Source organism: Canis lupus, chromosome 8 (genome assembly GCF_011100685.1).
Source record: "Canis lupus familiaris isolate Mischka breed German Shepherd chromosome 8, alternate assembly UU_Cfam_GSD_1.0, whole genome shotgun sequence".
Classification (NCBI taxonomy): Eukaryota; Metazoa; Chordata; class Mammalia; order Carnivora; family Canidae; genus Canis; species Canis lupus.
In genome coordinates this window covers 60,900,151-60,919,127 of record NC_049229.1, presented here as the reverse complement: position 1 = coordinate 60,919,127, position 18,977 = coordinate 60,900,151, and the positions used below count along the sequence as shown (strand labels likewise).

General features: G+C 48.8%; 1 protein-coding gene across 3 annotated transcripts in view; it reads left to right on the top strand.

Annotated features, from left to right (window-relative positions):
* FOXN3 (forkhead box N3) overlaps nt 1–18,977 on the top strand; it is a 393,402-nt gene that overhangs the window by 129,952 nt on the left and 244,473 nt on the right. The window lies entirely within an intron of this gene.

Below are 18,977 nucleotides of genomic sequence, written 5' to 3'. Positions count from 1 at the left end.
TAGACTCTATGGCCTTGTGTTGATGACACCAGGATTGCTTTTTCATGAGCTGTAGGGATGAGAGCTCTTGGGTGTGATTCTGGGGAGGGCGGTGTGTGAGAAGAGCTGCCTCTAAACGTCCAAGTTAGTATAGGCCGCCCCCCCCCCCCCCCCCCAGTCTGGGAAATGGGGCAGGTCTGGGAAACAGGAATAAGATAGAGAGACATTTCACAGCTTCCCCCATACAGGACACTATCTTATTCTTTGGTGCCCCATATCCATTCCGCTGCTGGCATCTGGCAAAGACAGGCATCTGTTCCATCTGCGTTACACAAGGCCGGGGACGGTGGACTAATAGACTTCTACCCCCCATGTCTCCGATGCCCCAGACGTTGGTCCACAGCCGGATTATCAGGGGATCCCAGCTTCTTATGGCCCTGGAGCAGTGCTACCATGTTTGGGCCCCAGTGGCTGAGGCCAGAATGAAGAGACCTGAGAGCCTCTGTGAATTAAAGGCTTCTTCAAAATCCGCTCTCTGTTCTAGAAGGACCAGACACTATGGGAATAACTAAAATGCAAAACTCTTGGCTGAGGAGGGCTCAGGATGGGTAAGAACTGGTCCCTTCAAAACCGCCCAACCCGTCATCTTGTAGTGTAAGGGGCAGAGTGCGCACTTTTAGTTTTAAACCTCTCCCCCTGGAATTTCCTAATAATTTTCCAACTGTCTTCTCTTCCACCAGTCCTGGTCCAGCTGGTTAGTGGGCATGACAGAAAAAAGAAATGATGTAGGAACGTGTAGGCCTTTGACCTTGAATGGCTTTTTCAATATCAGGAGTTTCCTAAGTAGTAAGAAGAGTTTTTCCTTGATTTCTGTCTCATGGTTGGGAGAGTTCACCAAAGTTGCCCTTCCCACAGTGAAGGGGTTTGCCCCTAATGGGCGAGGATTCCCGCTTCTCCCTGTCCAATTTCAGATAGCCTTCCCACCTTTCTTCTAGCCAGCGAGGACTCCGAAATACCAGAGGAGAGCTCCCTGCTGTGCTATCAGGAAACATTCTTTATTTTTTTTTTAATATTTTTTTTCTTTATTTATTTAAGATAGTCACAGAGAGAGAGAGAGAGAGGCAGAGACACAGGCAGAGGGAGAAGCAGGCTCCATGCACCGGGAGCCCAACGTGGGATTCTATCCCGGGTCTCCAGGATCGTGCCCTGGGCCAAAGGCAGGCGCCAAACCGCTGCGCCACCCAGGGATCCCCAGGAAACATTCTTTAATGAAAAAATCCCATGTTTCCAATCTCATTTTACTAGATGAAAAGCTGATTACCTGGACGGGATGCTCATGCAGGCAGGGCCTGTCTCTCTTGTTCACTGCCATGACCCCAACCCTGCTCATGACAGGTCACTAACTTCCTGAGAGGACAGGTATGGGCCTGGATGCCACGAAGACTTTCTTTTTTTGTACTGGCTTCCAGATTCTGAACACCCTTTCCTCCCCTTCCCTAGTTTGACCTCTCTTTGAATCCTGTCCATCTTCCCATGTCTGTCCAGGGAGTCGCCCACTGAACACCTTTTCTGACCACACCAGTCCTAGAGGGGTCTGCATCCTCTGGCACCTGCTCCGGATGTCACATTATATGTTTCGAGTAATTTCCTGCGAATCCCGGTTAAAGTGCTGCTATATTTGTCAGGGATTTGCTTTTAATTTTTATCTTGTCAAATTCGAAATCCCTGAAGGCTAATAGCATCCCTCTCTGCTTCGGTTTCTGATACATACTTTTCTTCCTGAGTGAGTTACCATATTCATTATTCATTCCAAAAAAAAAAAAAAATAGTCCTTAAGTGTTGTGGGCCAGGATCTGCCCTGGTGCAGGGGAAACAGGGAGAGAAACATGCTGGTGAGGCTCCTGTTCTTGTGGCACCTACACCAGGAGGCGGAAGACCGACAACAAACAGATGAGAGATTGCTGATTACAGTCCGTGCGCTCACTGAAGAAAGTAAAACGAACTGTAGGGAAGTGCCATGGTGCCTCTGGTTTAGGAAGACATCTCAGAAGGGAGGGCTTCTCAGCTGATTCCCAAGGAGAAGAGAGAAGGAAAGCAAGGGTTGGGGGATCATCCATACCCCAGGAGTCGTCGGGTGTGTGAACACTGAAAGCCTCTTTTGGTGCCTGGAGCATCTTGCCTTCTTTGGTATATTTTTTGCATTGTTATTTTAAAATACTCATAGACTTAGAAGTTGCATTAAAAAAAAAAAAAAACTATAGAGGGGACATATATCCTGCCTCTGGCTTCCCCCGTGATAACATCTTCCGAAACTAGACTATCTCATTGCAATAGGAGATTGACATGGCACATGACTCTTAGGTAGGCCACAGACCTTATTTAGGAGACTTCACCAGTTTTTGTACGTATTCATTGCATATAAAGGACTTGCCTGTGTGTGTGTGTGTGTGTGTGTGTGTGTGTGTGTGTGTATGTTTTAAAGTCTACATTTCTTCACCTCTCTTTTTAAAAAAGATTTATTTGAGAGAGAATGAGAGAGAGGGTGTGGAAGCGGCATAGAGGGCCGGGGAGGGGAGGAGGGACAAGTAGACTCTGCGCTGAGCACGGAGCCCAACTCAGGACTTGATCTCACAACCCCGAGATCATGACCCAAGCCAAAACCAAGAGTCAGACGCTCAACTTGACTGAGCCACCGGGTGCCCCCTTGTCATCTCTTTTGAGCCCAGTTTGCTCTGTGGGTTTTGGGAATGCCTGACTTATTCATTCAGCAAACATTAATTGGACACCTACTACGCGTCAGTCCTGTGTCGAGTATTGGAGATGTGAGGGTGATTGATGCCTTGGCGAGCAGGGGCCGTAGAGGCAGCAGCTCGGTGAAGGTTGAGGGAAGCTTTCCAGAAAAGGTGCTGATGTTGGCCCAGTGAGAAGGTCTGGATGTGAGAAAGGACGACCCATCCTGGGCACGCCAGACGCAAGAAGGGAGTGAGGTCAGTCCAGAACAGTCAGCAGGTTTAGAGTACAAGGCTCCAGCGTGCCAAGCTGGGGGTTTGGGGCTCGGCTACTCTGAGGATTCCCCAGTGGCCCACCAGGTAGGGACTCAGAGAATGATTGGGATCATCGGCCAACCCTAAGTAGTTTGTTTTCTCTCCGCTCCATCCTTTTGAGCAATAAAGGCAGGGTTTACTGTGTGCAGAGCTGACCGGGGAGCGACTCCCAGATGCCACCCAACGAGGCCTCTCCCAGGCAGAGCGCACTAGCCACTCTCACGGAGCAGCATTCGGCTGAGAAGCGCACGGGTTTGCATATCATTGACCTTTGTTGTACATGAAGGAACTAGGTAGGGACGCTAGTTGGACGTTCCCTATAAGTTTCTGAAGAGGGAGAGAGAGATGCCTGTTGGTTGCTGGATCCCCACGGGTTAAACAGCGCCCATTCGCTGAAGAAGGAATGTTCGAATCTAATCAGGGCACTTAGTATGTGGCTCTGACCTTTCGAGCGTGTCGTTCGGGGCAGCAGCCCGGTTACACTCAGCCTGCCTGCACAGCTCCGCTGGAACACTCTGGAAACGTGTAACTAGGATGTCCTAGTCTTTTAGAACAAAATGCAAGAGGAAGAAGCGACGCCACCATGTCCCCAACAAGCAGTGGCTTGGCTTTCTAGAGGAAGGAGAGAAGCAAAGGTGGACTCCAGGTCAGTGTGCTGAGTGCTCTCGGGACTTCTGGCACCGACTGGGCCGCCTGGGTCCCCTCCGTGCTCCTCAGCAGCCACCTGCGAGGGTGCTTGGCGCCCCCCCTCCTGCTGCGGGGCTGACGGGCCTGGGCCTGAGGTCATCCCACGCGGATGGGCACCTTGCTTGCTCAGCACGCCGTCCCCTTTGAGCTGGCTGTCTGGCCGTGGGCGCGGGTTGCGGAATGTGGCCCTGCGTGGGGACGCTGATGCCGCACCGGCTCTTACCTTCCTCCCAGAGGTTCTGGGTTTCGTGATACGCGTGATGAGCCCACCTTCTAAGTCCAGGGGCCCTCGTGCAGACGGGAGAAGCAGCCAAAGCTGTGGCTGATGGGGGAGGCTGGGTGGGCACCTGGCTGCTTGTGCCCTCTTGTGTAGTATAGGGGCTCCCCTGTGCCCTGCGAGGGTGCTGGGGCCACAAGTGGGAAGTGACCCCGGGACCAAAAGCGCTTACTCTGCGCAGCCCCCTGGACAGCACTGCGCGGCCTCCTGAGTGTGTAGCAGGTGCCAGAGGCCTAAGGGGGGAGAGCTAGACCAGGCGGCCCGAGCCCCATCTCACTGCTGCCCCAGCCTCATGTGTCCTGGAGTAAGCACCCCCTCTTTAAAGACTTTATTTATTCATTCATGAGAGACAGACAGAGAGAGAGGCAGAGACATAGGCAGAGGGAGAAGCAGGATCCCTGTGGGGAGCCCGTTGTGGAACTTGATCCCAGGACCCCGGGGTCATGCCCTGAGCCCAAGGCAGACGCTCAACCACTGAGCCACCCAGGAGCCCCCTGGAGCAAGTCTCTTAATCTGGCTGGACTTCATTGTCCTGCCTGTAAAGTCACAATTGCCAACTAGACAATCCTAAGGTTTCTCCCAAAATGAATATACTGTCATTGTGCACTAAAGGCTAATGGTATGGGTGCAGATTTAAATTCACCCTGATGCGGGGGATCCCTGGGTGGCTCAGCGGTTGAGCACCTGCCTTTGGCCCAGGGTGTGATCCTGGAGTCCAGGGATCGAGTCCCTCATCTGGCTCCCTGCATGGAGCCTGCTTCTCCCTCTGCCTGTGTCTCTGCCTCTGTGTGTGTGTGTGTGTGTGTGTGTGTGTGTGTTTCTCATGAATGAATGAATAAAATCTTAAAAAATAAATAAATAAATTCACCCTGATGAAAAGGGTGTTTTGGGGCGATCCAGCTCATCAGGGGGTTTTCAAGGAATAGCGTGACCTTTTGGGAGTCCCTCTTCTCAGGTTTCCCAAGCTTTTACTGCTCTACAGTAGCTACAGTGTCATTGTCACCGTAAAGTCATTTAAAATGGCCCTGCAATGGGACACCTGGTGACTCAGTGGTTGAGCATCCGCCTTTGGCTCAGGGCATGATCTGGGCAAGAGATCGGGTCCCACATCGGGCTCCTTGCTGGGAGCCTGCCTCTCCCTCTGCCTGTGTCTCTGCCTCTTTCTCTGAGTCTGTCATGAATAAGTAAATAAAGTTAAAAAAAAAATAAAATGGGCCTGTTGCTTTTTTTGAAGGACACATCCCGCACAACTCTTTTCTGAACCCCCCCCTCATTCAAAGGGCCCACTGATAGTTCACGATGCAGAGACCCCAACGTCGAGACTTCCGCAAAGTTGGGCCACGTTAGCTTGGCCTTCTTGCAACAGGAGGCGGACGGGGTGAGCAGCAGAGAATTACTTTTCCTGGCCCGTTTGGAGAGCTTGCAAATGAAATTTGTTTCCTTTTGTCCTTTTCGACTCAGCAAATACCGTGTTTGACTCTTGGCTGTGAGTGGGGCTGGAATGAGCGTGGCTAATCTCTATTTAAGGGCTTTATCTTCTCCAGGGCCAGATCAGCCAAAATCTTGTGCTGCTGTCGTTGACTGGGGCCTGGAGGGGTCTCAATGGTTCTGTTCGTGGGGCTCAAGGCTGGGGCTCACGGCGAACCCAGAGAGCTCCACACCCAGGACAAAGTAGCTGGCAGATTGGGAGGGCAGCTGGATAACTTTTTGGTAATTATTTGTTTTCAGGCGTGCCAAGGCTGCACTTGAAACTCAAATTATTCACAAGCATAATAGCCAAGTTCTCAGTTCACGGTGTATCTTCCTGCTGAGTGCAGAAGGAATGGGGCAATTTTCTGAGACGCACATTGTAAAACACTTGTTAAAAGTGCATCAAAGAGGCAGTCGGTGTCCACGGCAGACCTACATGCTGAGTTTGGGGAAAGAACGATGGGCTTGTCCCGGAAGGAGAGGAAGTCCCTCAGTAGAGAGAGAGCCCAGGTGGCTGTCTCCACAAATGTCCCTTGTGCGTTTCTAACACAGGGACAAGCAGAGCGAAGCATCCAAGGCCCAGGGAGCCAGCCCGGGTGAAGGCAACGAGAAGAGATGCAGATGGCAAGAGATAGAGAACAACGGATGCCTCTGGAAGGAGAAAGCCCCGAGAGCCGGCGTTGTGGAAGCAGCGGGCTCCCGTGGTCTGATCCGATGTCGCGCTGCACCGTGCCTTCCTCCAGATGTCCTGGTCGCTCTGGCTTTGAGCAGAGTGCCCGTGCAGGCAGGACAGACACCCTGATTGCCCTTCCCACCCCCCTGTAAACTCACCCACACCTGCTCCTCGGTTTTGCCCGGATCTCTGTCGCCCGTGCTTCTGTGCATCCGCATCTCCGGCCTCCTCTACACGCCACGCCGTGCGCAGAGGCAGCAAGGCTGCGGGATGGGGCTTCGGTGCCCGTGGAGACTCTGCAGTAACTGCCCCCGCCTCACTTTTGCTTGTTCCTTCTGTGTCTTCCTTCATTGGTTTGTTCAGGTGATCCTTTGACTCGGTGTGTGTTTAGTGATCACGTACTGTCTGCTGCGTGCTGTGGGTGCTCAGGATCTGGCGGTGGACGTGGCAAAGGAGGGCTACGCCAGGTACCACCATGGTGTGTGTGTGCTGGCTGGGTGAACATCTGGGACTGTCTCCGGATCACCTGTCCACAGTTAAATGCCCAGATTCTTCAACTGGGACATGTCCCCACTAAAAAAAAAAAAAAAAAAAAACAACCACAACAGAGATTTTTATTAATACAGATTCCAGGCCCAGGTTCCAGAGATACTGAGATCTTCACTACCTTAGTACGTACTTAGTTTGTTGGGTCAGACAGGTGTGATGGACTGTCAGTCTTTTGACTTACGAATCAGCCATTCAGTTCAACAGAGATTTCCTGAAGACCTACTGTGTGTCAAAGCGCTCTGCTTTTGTTCTGCATCACCGCAAATCCTTTCCCCCATTTCTCAGCGAGGATTAGAGAGGGCCGTATGAGTAATAAAAATGAACGAACGTGGGAAAGGTAGTCTCTGTGGCAGGGACTCCTGTTAGTAGGGTTTCTGCCGATGGGCTGGTTGATCTCCATGATTTTTCCACCACGCCAGTAGGAAGTACAGTCTTCAGCTCTTCCTCCCTTTTCTCAAGTAAGTACTGTTACTTGTCCCCATCTTCCAGATGAGAACACTGAGGTTTCAAGGGGTTAAGTAACTTGCCCAAGGTCATACAGTGAAGAGTGTAGAACCAGGGCTTGAACCTCAGCCTCTCACTCCAGATTCCATGCTTGCAACCCCTGTGCCTTGTTGGATTGGCTCTCACAAGTAGGCTGTCAGGTGTCTGGAGGCGAGCTCAGAGTCACATGTTGACTCGTAGGGCTGGGGCTGAACCAGAATTGCCCACAGACACTGCTGGTTCTCTGCGACTGGTCTTCACGTTTTCCTAGCGCACACATCTTTACCGGCACCTTGTCGGTGTCTGGAAGACAGCGGCCTAGCTGAAAACCTGCATAGAGTTAGTTGCTTTGAAGGAGAAACCCTGTGGTTAAAGAAGAGGCCATTGCTGGTGTCAGTTATTAACTAGTAATTCCAAAGGGGTGAGTTGAACTAAATTGTGTGTAACTTCTCTGATAATTATGGTTGTAACAGATGCATGGGCCGTAGTGAGTTGGGGCTGTGTTAATATTGGTGATACAATTAGTTCCCATTTTCTGAGACCGACCGCGAACCAGACGTGCTGGATATCTGCCATATATTATTCCCATCTTCCCCAAAGCCCTGGAAAGTGGTTGTTGCTCTTCTGCTTTACAGAAGAACCAAGGGCTCACGAAGGTTAAGTGACTTGCCCAGGACCATACAGCTTATCAGTCGCTAACCCAGCCTCGGCTGCTCCTAACACCGTGCCTTTCCAGTCCCCTATTTGTTCGTTAACATTTATTTATTTTTATTTATTTATTTTTTTTACTGACCACCTACTAAGGTGCCAGCTGCTCTTCTTGGTGCTGGGGATGCTATGGGGAATATGGTAGATGTGGTCTTTGTTTCTTGGGGCTTATACGAGACAGTGGTGGCCTTCCAGAGCCTGGGACCCCTATGTAAAACAGGCAAGTGGGGAGAATGGGATCCAAGACATAATACGAAGGCCTTGAACCGACAAGGCCCAAAGCCTCTTCTGTAGTTAGGGTTTATTTTTTCATTTTTATTTTTTATTTTTTGTAGTTAGGGTTTAATCAGGCAAGTAACTGTAGAGATATGAGTCCTCCAAGGAGGTTTAATTACTTATCAGTGTAGGTTAAAGGAAAGTACAATTAGAAGATTCAGAATGGGCATTTTGGGGTTGGCAAGCTTGCAGTTGTAAGCCCCGGGCTGACTTGAGAACAGCCTGCAGAGGGCGGGCCATCTAGCTGCCATCTTGGTAGTCTTGCTTTCCTGGGCCCTCCCACCCCCACCCCCCAGCACCTAGTCCTGGCCCCAGTCCTCCGGACAGGTGAGGAGGCTGATGGCTACTCATGCAGCTGGCACCCCTCCCTGTTACTCCACAGGCTGCATGGATGGTACTGGTGCGGAGCCATCCTGGTTCTTGTGCTGCTCAAGGTCAGCATCTCTGGCCCACCTGTTCAACGCTGATGGCATCTCCCTTCTCCCCATTGTTGTGACAAACCGTCCTCACCTATTTGCAAGCATTCAGTTCTCCCGTTGAGAACCTTAAAAATGTGCTGGTTTTTCCCACAACACTAGTACCCTTTTGCTCTCTTCCCTTGGCTGGCTCTACACGACCTCCAGATGACTCCAGTCAGACTTTCCTCGATTGTTCCTTTTCCCACGGTGTCCTGTTTTCGGGCCCTGGGTCTGTCTGGTATTTCCACAAATGCCCATCAAGTACCCCTTGCATGAAGGCTCTGGTCAGGGAGGGGTCAAGATCTTTATGTGAGAGAGAATATCAGACATGGTTCGCTGCAAGCCCTTCATCTCATGGATGACAAAGCTGGAACACGGGGGAAAAAATTGGTGCAAGTGGACACTCCCGACTCATTGCCCGCACTCTGTCACCCTGGCTACTTCTCAAGCTCAAAGTAGCTGTAGTGGGAAGATTTTGGAGGCGCTGGAATTTTGAACTCTCTATGCTGGAATTGCAAAGATAAAATACATAGCTCACAGCCACTATCTTCTAGAACATACAAGAACCAGTCCTTAGTCTCACTCCAGCATGAGATGAGGGACGCAGACAGTGTCGTAGATGATCAAACAATGTGAAGATGGAGGAATTCACTTGTTAACCTCTGATTACATATTATTGTTTAATGTTAAAAAAAATAAAAACATTAAAATCCTGACGAACATAGAAATGCTTTTCACGGAAAGTTTAAAATCCTGCATGATCCACCCATCACACATGTTCTTTGTGCGCCTATTAACACATCTGATACTATCGTTAAAAAAAAATAGGCTTGTTCTTCAGTCTGCAATGTGCGATTCTCTCCAAGCATCTGTTCTCACAAACACCTCAGTTTACTTGTTTCTTTTGAAAGCTGCAAGTGTCTGTTCTATGAACGAGCCGGATGTACTAAGTGATCCCTTTTTGATGGACATGGACTTCTCTCCTGTTTTCCTCTATCACGGATGATGCTGCAATAGTTCTCGCACGTGCATGTTTTTGCACAGTTGTGCGTTTCTGGACAACAAATCCCCGTGGGAAGGGATTTTATTTAGCAATATTTATTCGAACTTAAATAAATATTGCTAAACATTCCTTCTTGAATGACAGGACTTACTGACACTCTCATCCACATAGAACGGGAGTGCCTCTTTCTTTACATCTTCATCTGCACCGGGTTTTCACCAAGCTTTGAAATTTGGGAGCTAAATATTTTTAAAGAGACAGTGTTATCATTCGGGACAATTTAAGTTCATTTTTCACATTTGTTATCTCTCTTTGTTATCTCCCACAAAGACTTTAAAGGTATGGTTACATTTAAGACAGGCATTTCTTTTAAAGGGTTTCATTTTTGGAAACCTGAGGCCCACATCTAGTTTCTCCCCAATCTTTTTTCCTGTGTTCCCTGCTGGAGCGGCCTTGTTCTCTGGCCCCTGGCCCACAGGCTGTTATTGAAGTGGAGGCGTTGGTCTTCTCAGGGCTATTGATAGGGGGACATAGCCCATCCCCAAGGCCCCACACCTTGATGAGGGCCAGGGCTGAAGAGACTTGGTGAAGCCGGCTGATTTTTTTAAGCTAAGCACCCCCTTAAAGCGGGCTTCCCCCAGCAGGCTTTAGAGCACACATTTCCTAACCCAGATGGCCTCGCCAGCCTGGACACCTGGCTGGGGGAATGAACCGGCACCCCCTGTGTCCGTATTAGTGCTGCTTCCGTGATGGCGCTGATGGTCTCAGCTGTGCACATTCCGCCTTCCCCCAGGAATGCTGGGGAGATGGAGATGGGTTTGGCCAAGGAGCCTTTCCATGGTGGCTCCGCTCAAGCACCAGTTAAGCCAAGGGTGGATAAATGATCCTTCCTTGGAAGGTCAGTGTTGTTGGGATGCCCTCTTTTTAAAGCTAAATTAAGAAGAAGCAATATCATCTCTAGAAAAAATAGTGCAGTGACCATGTTCTGGGTGTTCTCAGTCTGTTCTTTCTGCCTTTCTGTGTCCCAGCCCCTTAGGGACACACCCCGATAACATCCCTTTATGCCTCCTTGAGGGGCATGTGGATCCCTGCTTCTCTCCAGCCTGTTCTAGGGAATGACCTTGGTATTAGTCATTTACACACTAGTGTGAAGGCAGGGCACCTGATTTTAGATATGAGGCAGCAGTACGTGAGGATTGAGCATCAGGTTGAGGCTTTTAAGGTGTGGTTCATTCTTGCTTTCTGAAATCACTCCATCAAAACAGTCCTCTCTTTTGTATCAAACGCCTTCAGAGTGCTGAGATGGTCAGACAAGGCAGACGGTGGAGTAGTCATATTCTCCGGAATCCAAATGATTTGGGAAACTCTGCAGGCCCCAACCGCCCATACCCGAGGGGCGACTTCCGAAAATATATTTTTAGGTATTTAAATGGTCTTTTAATTTAAACCGTATAGTATATCCACACCCACAGGCCTTCACAATTTTTCCAATGGGTAGTGAAAATGGAGCAAAAAAACTGAATCTGAAGTGTTAAGGCAGGCAGGGGTGGTGAAGATTTCACTTGTGGGACTGTCCCCCTCAAGCTACAGTAATTCCCCAGAACACACACAAGGACTTGGCGTCATTCCATATATATCCTGGCCTGTTCTCAGGCTGACGCCTGTGTGGTGACACAGCACTGACAGGTAACACGATGAATTGAAAACATATCAATCCAAAGGCCAGCTCAAGGGAAGCCTTGTTAAACTAGAACGTGGTCTGGAAGCTCTGTTTCCAGAACTGTCGGCTGAGGGAGAGGACACAGGTGGCCCAGTGGTCATTTTTAGGGTGAAGGCCCTGACGTGAGGAATTACATTTCCTGACAACGAGGCAGGATATTCAGAACGTCATGTTACGTGATGGGCTTCACCTTCCCCGACAGAGGATGGGCTTCACCATAGAATGGCTCCCAGGGGTCGGGTTGATGGCAAGAGCTGGCTGCCTCACCCTGCACTTCTGTGGATGACGTCAGCATCCTGGCATTGACGGCAACGTGAGAGCTACCCTGTGTAAAGTTGGTATCTATTTGGGGATTATTCAATCACCGGTGGCTTTCTCCCTCCTTCTGTCTTGGCTGGTCAGCGTGAGCTTTCTATTTGCAAAATCCTGGGCTTCTCATTATGAAAGAGACCTTAGGATTCATCCAGTTGCCCCAATTGCAAAATTGGAAAACTGAGATATCCCTCCTTAAGCCGTTGTTGCCTCTGGGCCATATGCAATGTCCCGTAGATACCAAGGAAGGAGAAGCTAGCCCTGAGGGACTTTTCTGGCATGCTGCATGTTCAGATTCCTTTAACAGGCAAGCCCGGAAAGTTATTTCTGTCAAAGGCACGGGGTACAAAGTTTTAAAAAGATAAAATATACAATATTCATCTTCTTAGCTGAAAAGAACATTGGAGAAGAGCTGCTCCTGCCTCCACTGTCAGAAAAAGATACTGAAGTCCAGAGTGGTTCCAGGGTTCATCCAAGGGGATGGGGTTTTGAGGCAGACTTAGAGTGGGGTTGGGTTGGGCTTCAGGGAATTGATGAAGTTTCAGCCTGGGGTGTTAACCAGGGAGGAGGAGAGAGAAGAAAAAGGATGAGAGAAGGGAGTCCTGCCCCTAAGGCACCCGGGAGAGAAGGCGTAGATGGCAGCCACAGGCCAAGGGGACCTTTATAGATCTGTCCCTCGGTGGGCAGATGCTAGAGGCATCCTTACTCATAATGCTCTTGGCCTGACCTGCTCGTCCATGAAGCTGTGATAGCAGGAGCTCAGTAAGATCTTGCAGAATGCATTTCATTAAGTCTAGAAACATCTCTGTGGAGGTTGGGAGAATGTGAGAATGCCATGAAATGGGCCAGAGCTGAGTCTATCCGGGGGCTCTCATATGCGGGAGTGGTTGCTCCTCTCCTGCTGTCCCTTGGCTCAGTGATGCAACAGTGGGGAGAGTCCAGAGCTGCAGGAGGGCTCCTCTAGCCAGCTGGGGGCCCAAGCAGTCTCCCACACAGGGCAGAAAGTGGAGTAGACCCAGCCTATGGCTCTGTGCCCTTGGAACAAGCAGATCCTGCTGTCAAAGTGGCACCATCACTGGCTTAAGAACAAGGGACATGGCCAGTGTGCCTCTAGTGGCCAGGATGCCCTCATATTAGTCCTTTGCTCTGTCCTCTTGCTGGACCCCCCACCTTGATCCCCTTCCCCCATAGTCCATTCCCCTTAACTCAAGAAATCTGACTTTTAGGCCAACTGGATTTTCTTAGAGGGCTGGCTTTCTGGCTCCCCCCATGATCCCGTCTCCCCCAAGAGGCCTCCTGATGGCAAACTCCCTTAGAGTTGCTGAAGGAGGCAGAAGTCCATGGGCAAAGCGATCCGATCCCCGTGGTGAATTGGCTGAGCCTCGTACGCATATGGGGTTGTAGGTCTGGCAAAGCCACAGTTCCAAAAAAGAACGCAAAAGGTCCTATAAGTTGGCCTCCTGCCCCCCAAAACATGGTTCCAAATGTCACCTTGGCATTTTCTTCTCAAATAAATTCTGTCTTGTTCGTATCACAAGGAAACTGGAAACATGGACTTGAGAACTTCTGTGTTTATTTCTCAGTCCTCTGATTGACTTGCTGGGTGACATGTTGAACTATTACATTTCTTTCGTGGATAAATGTGAACATGAGCTTTGAGATTTTTATCTGTTGAGGACTGGAGGCCTGTGGTTTATTTGGAGTCAAAGAAAAGTATTTGGACTTCGGTATTTTGCGTGTGTATGTTTGTGTGTGTTTATAAAAATAGGATATAAGGCAAAGAGTAGCTTAATATTATTGGATGGTAAAGAGCCATATGGATTTGAAAAAAAAAATTCACAGATGATTTAGAAGGTTGATAATATTGTCGTTAGAAACCAAGGCGCGGGGAAGATTTGGATAGAAGTGCTGTGTCCGATTGCTAAGAAAACAGAAGGCGTGATGCTTTGGAGAGGTGCTTTGCCTCTTAGGAGATATGAACGATTTTTACGCTTCAGTTCTTTGTAGTATTCTCATGCAACACAGGAGAGATGCAGGAAAAAAACCCATCTTGAAGATGGAGAAATAAAGACACAGAAGGTAATGTTGCTGCAGGAATTCTGGGACAGAGGTGAAATTTGAATCCAGAGCTTCTTGCGTCTCTGGCTGCAGCATGGAAGGCCTCATGGAGCAAGGGTGTGTGTAGGTGTTGAGCACCCTTCATCGCCGAGATTCTGGCTTCTGCGAGACTCCAGGTGACCACTGGCCCCGGGAGGCAGGAGCCTGGGGCTTTCTGGATCAGGATCTACACACAGCTGTCTTCATTTTCACAAGTGACCTCCTTGACCTCTGGGGTGGAGGGAATGATGGACTGAAACACTCTGATGGACGTACACATTTGGAATTTGTTGTGCTGATGTGTATTAGGAAGAGAACAAACCTCTTCCTAAGAAACGTATGTTAAAGGTGTGTTTGGGAGGTGAAAGGTGAATCTTTAATGCATATGCAGCTGAAAAAAACATTTATTTTATTTTTTACTTATTTTTTTGGAAAAAAAATGTTTTTTTTAGAAAGCACTATGGACTTTTAATAAACTGTGGATATTTATAGACAAGTCAACCAAAACAGACGTGGTGCCAGGGACACAGAGTTGGTTTGGGTTTTTGCTGTGTCCTGGGTGATGGGGGATGTTTCCTGGTTTGGGAGGTAGAAATGGGAGGGTTGATAGTTCGCCGGTATTCGGTACCATGCTGTCGTTTTCAACAGAGAGGATGTCAGAGGGAGACTGCTTAAAGTTCAGAAAGATACTCTGAACTGTGTGGGGTTGCTGGATAGCACGTGAGCTTCAAGTCCCCTTAATTCCTCATTAAAACACCTACTTGAGGGATTCTGCCTTTTCCCCCTGACTCACGTGCTCACGCCATGGAGAAAGCTCATGCTTTTCCATCTCCTTGGTCATCGGTTGAAGATATAAGTTAGGATCTCCTTTCTGGAGAGCCGTTGGGCAGTAGGGATCCAAGGCCTTACAATGTGAGTACTCCGACCCGGCGATTACACTTTTGGGACTTTACACCATGCAGGAGTGAGGCCGTGCATCCGACACGGTTCACAGTAGCAGAACACTGGAGATGTTGTGAGTGTCCAGCAGAATGAGCGGGGGCTGAGTTCCTGGTCACCCCACATAAGGCTCTCCAGGCATCCACTCATTCTGCATTGTTTATTAAGCACCTCCTGTGTGCCAGGCCCACAGAAGGGGTGATGTCAAGACTGACACGGCTTCAGCCCACCTGAAGCTCAAAATTTTGTTGCAGCAACAGATTTCATATAGCGTGAAGCAGAAAAAGGAAAAAGAAAAAAAAAAAGAAAAAGAAAACGGGCACAAAGTGTTTTGACAGTGTGCTCTCACGTCCCTTGTATGAATAGAAAAACCTGGAAGACAGTCTGAATGAACAGAGGCCTAGAAGCTTTGGGCAATGGCCATATATCCATGCATATTTTTTCCCCTTCAAATTCTTCTCTAGTTTGCAAGTTTTCCACAGTGACCATTATGATTTTTATACATTTTTTCTTTTAATGTGCCTTGGACGATAGAGAAAAAGAAGTGAGCAGACCTGGATTCTAGATTCAGCTCTTCCTTAAACATGCAGTGAGCTCTTGAGGGAGCCAGAGAAGCCTGGGGCGCAGTCTGGGGAGAGAGGCCTCTGAGGCTTGCAGCCTGCGGTTCCCAGATCCCAAGCTCTCGTCTCCTCTGAGGACACTGGGGGATTGTGCCGCACGGTTGGCAGCCTGGGAGCTTTCCCAGGAGGCAGGACTGCGGCCAGGCTGCTGATGCCCCAGTCCCCGGGCACCCTTTTGGATGTCCTGGGTTCTGGTCCTCTAGGAATCTGGGGTGTGTTCAGAGGAGGAAAAGGAGTTTGTGTATTAGGCGTATGTAATTAAATTAAGGAAGTGCCTCTAACCCTGCAAATGAACATCGACTTGGATTATCTCAGCCAAATGTCACCGCACCCCGAGAAAACAGGTGACAGCAGCTCCACTGAGCCAGCTGTGTCTGGGGCCAGTTATGGTGTGCGAAGCATTTTGCGGACATTTTCCTAGTTGAGGCTCCTGGCGACACCCCTGAAGTGGGCTCATCACCCCTGTTTTATAGGTGGGGACCTTCCACTCAGAAAGCAGGTAACCTGAGCAGGCCACTCTGGGAGAAGGGGCTGGGAATCCAGTGCCGCTCTCTGTGCTCTGAAGCGGCGTCTCTAACCTCCCCTGGGTTGTGCCTCCCGCTCCGAGAGGCGGGCTGTATCGTCGCGGACCCGCAGGTGTCGACAGCCAGGCGGTGCGTGAGGGGCAGGGTGCTGGTGGCCTCAGGGGGGCCGACTCTCAGATTGGGCACAGTCCTATTTTTGTTGCAACCGGATGCAGAGCCGGCTATTCTTAGCTGCCTTTTCTGGGAGGGTTATAAACGAGGAAATTGGGGTTCCATGCACGCACATACACACACTCAGAAAGTCTAACCTCCCTGTGATAGCTGTAGTAACCTTTCCTCCTGCTTTGTGATTGGAAGTCAGAAGCCAACTATTAAAACCTCATCATAAAAAATAGAATAGAATAGAATAGAATAGAATAGAATAGAATAGAATAGAATAGAATAGAATAGAATAAAATAAAACCTCATCATATACCTGTGTCTCATCAAAGAGTGAAACCTTATATCAAGTCCTGACCTTTGTTGTTTGACTGTTATTCTTGAAATAGTTTCCTTGCAGGTTCCAGCTTTGCTTATTTAGTAGTTTTTTTTTTTTTTTTCTTTTTTAAATGAGACATCCGGGAGGTATGGGGGACACACAGGTTGGAAACTTTAAGTTAAAATGAAGAGAAAGAATTGTTTCTTTTCCCCCATTGAAACAATGTTTCCATCGATATGATAGATACTATTTCCTGTGTTTCAATTTCAGTTCTTCTGTAGCTCAGATTCTTCTGATTCATCCTATATACCAGTGTCTCTAAAATACGGCTTTCATGTTATCATCTCCTCCTTCACCTAGAACATTCAGTGTCTCCCCATTGTCTCAGATAAAATACAAACTTGTAGGGTTTTTTTTTCTTTTTTAAAGATTTTATTTATTCATGAGAGACACAGAGAGAGGGGGTCGGGGCAGAGACACAGGCAGAGGGAGAAGCAGGCTCCATGCAGGGAGCCCGAGGTGGGACTCGATCCCGGGTCTCCAGGATCACGCCCTGGGCTGAAGGCGGTGCTAAACCGCTGAGCCACCCAGGGATCCCTCCAACTAGTAGGTTTTGAACTCATGTTCCTTCTTCATCAGTCTGCAACCTTGCGTTTCCGGGGCCATCTTCCCAGTTATTCCCAGGAGGGATCTTGCTCACACGAACCGGTGTCTCCGGCACGGCTCTCTGAAGATACCCTTGGCCTTTCTCACTTTGAGCATTTGTTTTATTGCTCAGTGCAAGAGAGAACCAAGTAGAAAGTTCTCCTTTCCTTTTTCCTTTTTCTGAAGTCTTCCCCTTTCTTTCAGGCACTAGTCACATTTTCCTTTTTTTAAAACAAAAACAACAACAACAAAAAAAAAACGAGTAAACATTCCTTGAACATCCCAGCCTGGGGTGGCCCGAGGTACGAGATCACTCATTCTCTGCAGTTGGAGGCACATGGCCTGTGGGGCTAGACCAGCTCAGCGCCCTGCCCGTCACAGGGGCCCCATGGGCACCCAGTGAAAACAGTATGTACTGAACTGCTGGCTAACAAGCTTCCTGTCCCGGCCACAAAATACTGCTGCACCAAGACAGGACCTCTTACCCTTCTGAAAACAAATAGTAATTCTTCTTGTCGTGTGTGTGTATGTGTGTGTGTGTGTGTTCAAAATGCATATGTTGGGGGGGTATTAGCTAATTATTTGTCATGCATTTGCCACCCATGACTAATCCTATTATATGAATGAGATGGAAGCCCAGAGGTGAAAATACTTGTGTGACCTCACAAAGCTGAGCCTGTCAGTAGAACCAGCCCTTGAACCCACATTTCCTTCTGCTCACTTAGGAGGCCACTGTTCCTTTTAAACCATGAGTCATAGGCCGTCAGGAACTTCTGTAAATATTCTGATGGCTTTTGTCATCCTCTCTTTTTCTCGCTAAAGAGCCAGATAGTAAACATTTTAGGCTCTGCAGGCTATGTGGTTTCTATTGCAAGTCCTCAACTCTGGCCCTCTGGTGGGAAAGCAGCCATGGGCACTGCGTAACCCAGCGGGTGGGGCTGTGTTCCAATAAAATTTTATTTACGAAAACAGGCAGTGGATTGGATTTGGCCTGTGGGTTATAGGTTGCTGACCCCCTGCTAGAGAGATGGTTTTCTTCTCTCTGTTCCTCATATTGGGCTGAAAAGTCAAGTTCAGGCATTAAGGAAATTTCAGTTTGAATTCTGAGCAGGCTCGGCCATAAAGTATAGGCCAATACGTAAATTATGTCTGTGACTGGGAAGGCTGGCTGGTTAGGGATAAACTGGGAAGTTGCAGATGTTCAAGGGAAAGACTGTGTACCTAACTAGCAGTAGACAGTAGGTCGTTCCAGGAACATGGGTGTTGGTCTCAAGGGGGAACAACTCTCAGCATTCGGGGCTGTGCTAACCAGCATGGGGGTGCTCTCCACTATAGAGGTGCACCATCTCCCCACACAACCAGACTGTTTGTTCCGTCATGCCCAAAGCTTTCACCTGTAGCCCACAGGCTGTCCCATTGCTCCCATCTGAATGTGGACCCCAAGAAAAGTCACAGTCATGACAGATGTCTTACAGTGAGCTCCCTGGTCGTATTATCACCCACTGTTTTTATTGGTGGCAGAGTGGAGCGATCCATCTGCATGGACATAAAGGTGTATCATAGGGAATTGTTACTAGGAATGGCTGATACCCCTGTCCTGAAAGGAACAGGTGGGTTTGGGGGAAGAAAGTCTTAAAAACTAAGACTTAGCGTAGCCCCATGACTCCCTCCTGAGAACACATGCACACTCCAAGGGCAGCCCCCCCCCCCCATAGTGCTTTATCATTAGGGTTGGCAAGTTTATCCTGGTTCTGAGCGGGGAGAGCTATTTGCCCTTTTATTTCAACAGAGACTATGCGAGGCCCAAGACCGAGAACACAGACGTTTTCCCACCATCTTCAAGGAGTTGTAGAAAGTTATCAGGAAATCTTGATTAATCCTGGAAAAGGACTTTGATGTTTTTTTTATTTTTTATTTTTTTCTGAATTGAAGTATTGTCGACACACAGTGTAACAAAGCTTCGGGTGTACAGCATAGTGATTCCACGTTTTGCTGTGCTCACCCCAAGTGTAGAAGAATTTCTGTGGCTTCTTAG